A 9,816-nucleotide genomic window follows, 5' to 3' on the forward strand; every position below is an offset into this window, starting at 1 on the left:
AAAATCTGGCTTCTGGGGCCATATAAGTCCATATCGGGCGAAAGATATATATGGGAGCTATATCTAAATCTGAACCGATTTCAATCAAATTTTGCACACTAAGTGTTATGTTTGTACAAAATTTCAAGCAACTCGGTATAAAACTCTGGCTGCTGGGTCCATATTAGTGCATATCGGGCGAAAGATATATATGGGAGCTATAACTAAATCTGAACCGATTTCTTCCAAAATCAATAGGGTTCCATTCTGACCCAAATTAGGAACATGTGCCAAATTTGAAGGCGATTGGACTTAAATTGCGACCTAGACTTTGATCAAAAAAATGTGTTCACAGACAGACGGACGGACGGACGGACAGACGGACATGATTATATCGACTCATATAGCCACCGTGGTGCAATGGTTAGCATGCCCGCCTTGCATACACAAGGTCGTGGGTTCGATTCCTGCTACGACCGAACACCAAATAGTTTTTCAGCGGTGGACTATCCCACCTCAGTAATGCTGGTGACATTTCTGAGGGTTTCAAAGCTTCTCTAAGTGGTTTCACTGGAATGTGGAACGCCGTTCGGACTCGGCTATAAAAAGGAGGTCCCTTGTCATTGAGCTTAACATGGAATCGGGCAGCACTCAGTGATAAGAGAGAAGTTCACCACTGTGGTATCACAATGGACTGAATAGTCTAAGTGAGCTTGATACATCGGGCTGCCACATAACCTAACCTAACCTAACCTTATATCGACTCAGGGACCCACCCTGAGCATTATTGCCAAAGACACCATGTGTCTATCTCGTCTCCTTCTGGTTGTTACAAACATATGCACTAACTTATAATACCCTGTTCCACAGTGTGGCGCAGGATATAAAAAATTATAGAAATTACGAAATAGAAATTTAAATTGAAATTGAAATAAAATTTTAAAAAAATTTTGTATAGATTTAAAATGTTGACCAAATTTCCTGTACAATTAAAATTTTGAAAAAAAAATCTATAGAAATAAAATTTTCACAAAAATTTTCTATAGAAACAAAATTTTGACAAAATTTTCTATAGAAATAAAATTTTGACCAAATTTCCTGCAGAATTAAAAATTTTGAAAAAATTTCAAACTACATATGTTTTAATTTCTTGTTTATTATTTATAAAAGTTGTGCGTTAGAATTTTAATTTTAAGGTTTTTTTTTAGTTTTTTTTTTTTTTAATATAAGGTTAAGTTTTTATTTGGAATACTAGAGCTCTATATATTGAATTCTATCAACATGTTGTCCAGAAGGACGTTGGTTGATTAAATAAATAAATAAATAAATTTTATAGAAATAAAATTTTGAGAAAATTTTCTATAGAAATAAAATTGCTACAAAAGTTTCATAGAAACAAAATTTTGACAAAATTTTCTACAGAAATAAATTTTATAAAAAATTTCTACAGAAATAAAATTTTGCAAAAATTTCCTATAGAAATAAAATTGTGACAAAATTTTCTATAGAAATAAAATTTTGAGAAAATTTTCTATAGAAATAAAATTTTAAGAAAAAATTCTATAATATACAATTTTCAAAAAATTTTCTATAGAAATAAAATTTTGAGAAAATTTTGTATAGAAATAAAATTTTAAGAAAAAATTCTATAAAATACAATTTTCAAAAAATTTTCTATAGAAATAAAATTTTGACAAAATTGAATTGACAAAAGTGAACCACCTTAATGTAAAACGCACCTCTTTCTTGGACCCAAACATGAAGATAGACAAAGAAGCGGAATGCTAAGAACGTTATATGCTTATCAATTTCAGCAAATTGGCTATCACAAACCATAGCTTATACTCACAACTATATCAAGCCCCAAAGCATGAGCACCACCATGAATTGCTAAAATAAATAAAGAAAAAAATTTTACATTTATTTAGAACGATGATGGGGGCCTATCCATAGAGAGCTAGGTGATAAACCGCATCATGATGACAGGTAGAGTTCAGTTTCGTTGGAGGGTAGACGAGTGGATAGACGGCGGTCAATATATACAACAAATTAATGTATGCAAATTAAATAAATAAAATATTTCATAATAGTTCTTCATTCGATAACAAAATACTGACAAATAATATTAAGGCATACGTAACATGGTATCTGATTGATTTTTTTGTATGCATAAAATAAATAGCAGTTAACTATGACGTAGTTTTAACGCTATTATTGTATTTTATACTCATTGTTTTATTTTTTGTTATTATAAACGGTGAGAGATGACATGGGGTTTAACTTAAATACAATAAAAGTGTTAAAAAAACGATTAGAGAATAGGCTACAGAAATCCTTACGATTGTCAAAATTTTATTTCTATAGAAAATTTTGTCAAAATTTTACATCGATATAAAATTCCATCAACATTTCTATAGAGAATTTTGTCAAAATTTTATTTCTATAGAAACTTTTGTCAAAATTTTATTTCTATAGAAAATTTTGCCAAATTTTATTTGTATAAAGAATTTTGTCAAAATTAAATTCTATAAAAAATTTTCTCAAAATTAAATTCTATAAAAAAATGTGTTAAAATTAAGTTTGATAAAAAATTTTGTCGACATTTTATTTCAAAAAAAAATTTTTATAGAAAATTTTGTTAAAGTTTTATTTCTATAAAATTTTTTTTCAAAAATTTATTTGTATAGAAATGTTCACAAAATTTTATTTCTATAGAAAACTTTGTAAAAATTTTATTTCTATAGAAAATGTTCTCAAAATATTATTCCCATTGAAAATTTTGTCAAAATTTTATTTCTTTAGAAAATGTTGTCAAAATTTTATTTCTATAGAAAATTTTGTCAAAAATTTTATTTCTATAGAAAATTTTTGTTAAAGTTTTATTTCTATAAATTTTTTTTTTTCAAAAATTTATTTGTATAGAATATGTTCACAAAATTTTATTTCTAAAGAAAACTTTGTCAAAATTTTATTTCTATAGAAAATGTTCTCAAAATATTATTCCCATTGAAAATTTTGTCAAAATTTTATTTCTTTAGAAAATTTTGTCAAAATTTTATTTCTATAGACAATTTTGTCAAAATTTTATTTCTATAGACAATTTTTTCAAATTCTTATTCCTATAGAAAATTTTGTCTAGATTTTATTTCCATAGAAAATTTTGTTAAAGTTTTATTTCTAAAGAAAACTTTGTCAAAATTTTATTTCCATAGAAAATTTTGTTAAAGTTTTATTTCCATAAAAAATTTTCTCAAAAATTTATTTCTATAGAATATTTTCACAAAATTTTATTTCTGTAGAAAACTTTGTCAAAATTTTATATCTATAGAAAATTTTGTCGAGTTTTTACTTCTATAGAAAATTTAGTCAAAATTTAATTTGTATAGAAAATTTTGTCAAAATTAAATTCTATAAAAAATTTATTAAAATTAAGTCAAAATTTTATTTCTATAGAAAATGTTCTCAAAATTTTATTTGCATTGAAAATTTTGTCAAAATTTTATTTCTATAGAAAATTTTTACTTCTATAGAAAATTTAGTCAAAATTTTATTTGTATAGAAAATTTAGTCAAAATTTTATTTGTATAGAAAATTTGGTCAAAATTAAATTCTATAAAAAATTTTGTCAAAATTAAATTCTATAAAAAATTTATTAAAATTAAGTTTGATACAAAATTTTGTCAAAATTTTATTTCTAAAGAAAACTTTGTCAAAATTTTATTTCCATAGAAAATTTTGTTAAAGTTTTATTTCTATAAAAATTTTTCTCAAAAATTTATTTCTATAGAATATTTTCACAAAATTTTATTTCTATAGAAAGCTTTGTCAAAATTAAGAAAAAATTAAAAAATTAAGTTTGAAAATTTTGTCAAAATTTTATTTCTATTATTTTTTATTCTATTATTTTATTTATCAAGATTTTATTTCTATAGAAAATTTTGTCAAAATTTTATTTCTAAAGAAAACTTTGACAAAATTTTATTTCCATAGAAAATTTTGTTAAAGTTTTATTTCTATAGAAAACTTTGTCAAAATTTTATTTCTATAGAAAATGTTCTCAAAATTTTATTTCTATAGAAACCTTTGTCAAAATTTTATTTCTATAGAAAATGTTCTCAATATTTTATTTCCATTGAAAATTTTGTCAAAATTTTATTTCTATAGAAAATTTTGTCGAATTTTTATTTCTATAGAAAATTTTTATTTCTATAAAAAATTTGGTCAAAATTTTATTTCTATAGGAAATTTTGTCGAAATTTATTTTCTGTAGAAAATTTTGTCAAATTCTTTTTTCTATAGAAAATTTTATCAAGATTTTATTTCTATAGAAAATTTTGTCAAAATTTTATTTCTAAAGAAAACTTTGTCAAAATTTTATTTCCATAGAAAATTTTGTTGAAATTTTATTTCTATAAAAATTTTTCTCAAAAATTTATTTCTATAGAAAACTTTGTCAAAATTTTATTTCTATAGAAAATGTTCTCAAAATTTTATTTCCATTGAAAATTTTGTCAAAATTTTATTTCTATAGAAAATTTTGTCGAATTTTTATTTCTATAGAAAATTTTGTCAACATTTTTATTTCTATAAAAAATTTGGTCAAAATTTTATTTCTAAAGAAAACTTTGTCAAAATTTTATTTCCATAGAAAATTTTGTTGAAATTTTATTTCTATAAAAATTTTTCTCAAAAATTTAATTCTATAGAAAACTTTGTCAAAATTTTATTTCTATAGAAAACTTTGTCAAAATTTTATTTCTATAGAAAATGTTCTCAAAATTTTATTTCTATAGAAACCTTTGTCAAAATTTTATTTCTATAGAAAATGTTCTCAAAATTTTATTTCCATTGAAAATTTTGTCAAAATTTTATTTCTATAGAAAATTTTGTCGAAGTTTTATTTCTATAGAAAATTTTGTCAAAATTTTTATTTCTATAAAAAATTTGGTCAAAATTTTATTTCTATAGGAAATTTTGTCGAAATTTATTTTCTGTAGAAAATTTTGTCAAATTCTTTTGTCTATAGATAATTTTATCAAGATTTTATTTCTATAGAAAATTTTGTCAAAATTTTATTTCTAAAGAAACCTTTGTCAAAATTTTATTTCCATAGAAAATTTTGTTGAAATTTTATTTCTATAAAAATTTTTCTCATAAATTTATTTCTATAGAAAACTTTGTCAAAATTTTATTTCTATAGAAAATGTTCTCAAAATTTTATTTCCATTGAAAATTTTGTCAAAATTTTATTTCTATTGAATTTTTGTCAAAATTTTATTTCTATAGAAAATTTTGTCAAAATTTTATTTCTATAGAAGATTTTGTCAAAATTTTATTTCTATAGAAAATTTTGTCAAAATTTTATTTCTATAGAAAATTTTATCAAAATTTTATTTCTATAGAAAATTTTGTCAAAATTTTATTTCTATAGACAATTTTGTCAAAATTTTATTTCTATAGAAAATTTTGTCAAAATTTTATTTATATAAAAAATTTTTTCAAAATTTTATTTCTATAGGAAATTTCGTCAAAATTTTATTTGTGGGGTAATTATATATTTGAAATGATTAGTTGAAACGTTCCACTGATGTATTAAGTATCTTTTGCCCTTCTATTCCATAATAAAAGTAGGAAACATTGATCCCTCATAAAATGTTTAGATACTCTTTAACTACGATTTCAAATTTTTTCCCAATAATGAGTAAAGTTCATTAAACCCAAACAAAAGACTTAAGACATAAACATGAAAATAAAAACTGAAACTAAAAATACAATAAAATAAAATATTTAGTGAACTTCGTTTAAAAATTGAAATTTAAACATCTCTATAATCGTTACCAAAATATATGAGCTATCTGTCCAAATTGCGATTAATGTCAAACAGCATAACTAACCTAGCATATCCCCCATTCTATGGTATATCGCCCCGTGAATAAAATAAACTCTTGTACCATTGTATGTAGTATAAATTATGTAGTTATAATTGTTTGCAAATTTCTTTGCAAAGACGATATAAAACCATTCGTCATAAGCACTAGGAAACATCATAAGTGCGGAAGAAATCTATATTTCATTACCCAATTACCCTGCCAAGTCATTCCAAAAAAAATCAACATAATCGATTAATCCTAAATGATGTATCGAATTTCTACTTCCAAAATGAATTTTTTAGCAAAAATTTTCTGCATATATTTTAAGTGAGTCTACACTAACGTCTTTGTTTATCGAATCAATTTAATATATCATTTATTTTCATTTTAAACGGTGGTCCAAACGTAATGCAAATTAACAAACAATCACCCAAAACAATTTTTTGTCAAAATTTTATTCCTATAGAAAATTTTGTCAAAATTTTATTTCTATAGAACATTTTATAAAAATTTTATTTCTATACAAAATTTTATCAACATTTTATTTCTATACAAATTTTTTTCAAAATTTTCTTGCAATAGAAAATTTTGCAAACATTTTATTTCTATAGAAAATTTTGTCTAAATTTATATATTAAAATTTTGTCCAAATTTTATTTCCATTGAAAATGTTGTCAAAATTTTATTTCTATAGAAAATTTTGTCAAAATTTTACTTCTATAGAATTTTTTTTCCAAATGATATTTCTATAGAAAATTTTGTCAAAATGTTTATAGAAAATTTTGTCAAAATTTTATTTCTATGGAAAGTTTTGTCAAAATTAAGATCTATAGAAAATTTTGTCAAAATTTTATTTCTATAGAAAATTTTGTTAAAATTTTATTTTTATAGAGAATTTTGTCAAAATTTTATTTCTATAGAAAATGTTGTTAAAATGTTATTTCTATATAAATTTTTGTCAGAATTTTATTTCTATATAAATTTTTGTCAGAATTTTATTTCTATAGAAAATTTTATCAAAATTTTATTTCTAAAGAAAATTTTGTCAAAATTTTATTTCTATAGAAAATTTTGTCAATTTTGTGCATAACAGGATTTAATATCGTATAGAATTTGTGATGTTAGGGTCCATAACATCAACTAAAAATAAAAAAAATAAATGGACATTGTATTAAAAACAAAAAAAAAAACAAAAAACAAACAAAACATTTACAATTTATTTGTCAGCTCTCACATCCAATTAAAAAATACTCCCATAAAAGCAGATCATTACAATTTCATTTGATTGTTATATTCGAAACTCACATTTCAAGTGCATGGTCAGACACCGGTATTTTGTGGTTTTTGTTTTATATATATTTTTTTTTTTGGAATTTGCCTCTGGCTGGATTGGTAGATCGTTGACTCATGGTTGTAAATTGTATGTCGTTGTATTTACATGCCAACAAATTTGTTAATATTCGTATTTTCTTGTTTACCTAAGTTTAAACATTAAGCGTATACATAAACTCAAATAGAGGAGGATAACACTGTTAAATGGAAGATTTTCTTTCAATTTAACTGTTCTTGTCAAAGTGTGTAATAATAACGGACTATAAGTTCACCCAAAGGGCGAAGCTCACCAATTGTAGCGGACAAAGAACATGGACAATTTTTATCGGTGGTGTACCTGCCAGTATTTCAAAGTTCCATTTCGTCGTCATCGCTATCACAGACTCGTAAGTGACACCAGAGATAGAAAATACAATTTAACAAAAAAAAATTTAAAGAATTACAAATTTTGACAAAATTTTCTATAGAAATATAATTTTTACAAAATATTCTAAAGCAATAAAACTTTGTCAAAATTTTCTATAGAAATAAAATATTGACAAAATTTTCTATAGAAATAAAATATTGACAAAATTTTCTATAAAAATAAAATTGTGAGAAAATATTTTCTATAGAAACAACGTTTTCGACAAAATTTTCTATAGAAATAAAATTTTGATAAAATTTTCTATAGAAATAAAATTTTGATAAAATTTTCTATAGAAATAAAATTTTGAGAAAATTTTCTATAGAAATAAAATTTTGATAAAATTTTCTATAGAAATAACATTTTCTATAGAAATAAAATTTTGACAACATTTTCTATAGAAATAAAATTTTGATAAAATTTTCTATAGAAATAAAATTTTGACAAAATTTTCTATAGAAATGATTGTTTGAAAAAAAATTCTATAGAAATAAAATTTTGAGAAAATATTTTCTATAGAAATAAAATTTTGAGAAAATATTTTCTATAGAAATCAATTTAACTGTTCTTGTCAAAGTGTGTAATAATAAGTTCACCCGAAGGGCGAAGCTCACCAATTGTAGCGGACAAAGAACATGGACAATTTTTATCGGTAGTGTACCTGCCAGTATTTCAAAGTTCCATTACGTCGTCATCGCTATCACAGACTCGTAAGTGACACCAGAGATAGAAAATACAATTTAAAAAAAAATTAAAGAATTACAAATTTGGCAAAATTTTCTATAGAAATATAATTTTTACAAAATATTCTAAAGCAATAAAACTTTGTCAAAATTTTCTATAGAAATAAAATATTGACAAAATTTTCTATAGAAATAAAATATTGACAAAATTTTCTATAAAAATAAAATTGTGAGAAAATATTTTCTATAGAAACAACATTTTCGACAAAATTTTCTATAGAAATAAAATTTTGATATAATTTTCTATAGAAATAAAATTTTGATAAAATTTTCTATAGAAATAAAATTTTGAGAAAATTTTCTATAGAAATAAAATTTTGATAAAATTTTCTATAGAAATAAAATTTTGAAAAAAAAAAATTCTATAAAATTAAAAATTTGACAGAATTTTCTATAAAATTAAAATTTTGATAAAATTTTCCATAGAAAGAAAATTTTGACAACATTTTCTATAGAAATAAAATTTTGAGAAAATTTTCTTTAGAAATAAAATTTGGACAAAATTTTCTATAGAAATAAAATTTGGACAAAATTTTCTATAGAAATAAAATTTGGACAAAATTTTCTATAGAAATAAAATTTTGACAAAATTTTCTATAGAAATGATTGTTTGAAAAAATTTTCTATAGAAATAAAATTTTGAGAAAATATTTTCTATAGAAATAATTGTTTGACAAAATTTTCTATAGAAATACAATTTTCGACAAAATTTTATATAGGAAAAAAATTTTGACAAAATTTTTTATAGAAATAAAATTTTGACAACATTTTTTATAGAAATAAAATTTTGACAAAAAGCTCTATAGAAATAAAATTTTCCACAAAATTTTCTATAGAAATACTATGTTAGCAAAATTTGCTATAGAAATAAAATTTTGAAAAAAAATTTATAAAATTAAAAATTTGACAGAATTTTCTATAAAATTAAAATTTTGACAAAAATTTCGGTAGAAATAAAATTTTGATAAAATTTTCCATAGAAAGAAAATTTTGACAACATTTTCTATAGAAATAAAATTTTGACGACATTTTCTATAGAAATAAAATTTTGAGAAAATTTTCTTTAGAAATAAAATTTGGACAAAATTTTCTATAGAAAGAAAATTTTGACAAAATTTTCTATAGAAATAAAATTTGGACAAAATTTTCTATAGAAATAAAATTAGGACAAAATTTTCTATAAAAGTAGATGTTGACAAAATTTTCTTCTATAGGAATAAAATTTTGTCAAAATTTTCTATAGAAATGAAATTTTGAAAAAAGGATATATTAGCAGACAAGCTTAAATGTATTTGGTGTCGCGGCAAAAATGTTTAGCCAACCGCCTATCGCTATGGTTATATTTACACACTAATGCTCATCCTGCTTTTATTGTCTAAATATTGTATGTTAGTTCCCAACGCTGTTTAACCTTAGTATTAAGGTGTAACTATATGTCAAGTTTATGCAGTCCTAGTTAGTTTTTATTAAATATAAAACAAAAATT

Source organism: Haematobia irritans, chromosome 4 (assembly GCF_050003625.1).
Source record: "Haematobia irritans isolate KBUSLIRL chromosome 4, ASM5000362v1, whole genome shotgun sequence".
Classification (NCBI taxonomy): Eukaryota; Metazoa; Arthropoda; class Insecta; order Diptera; family Muscidae; genus Haematobia; species Haematobia irritans.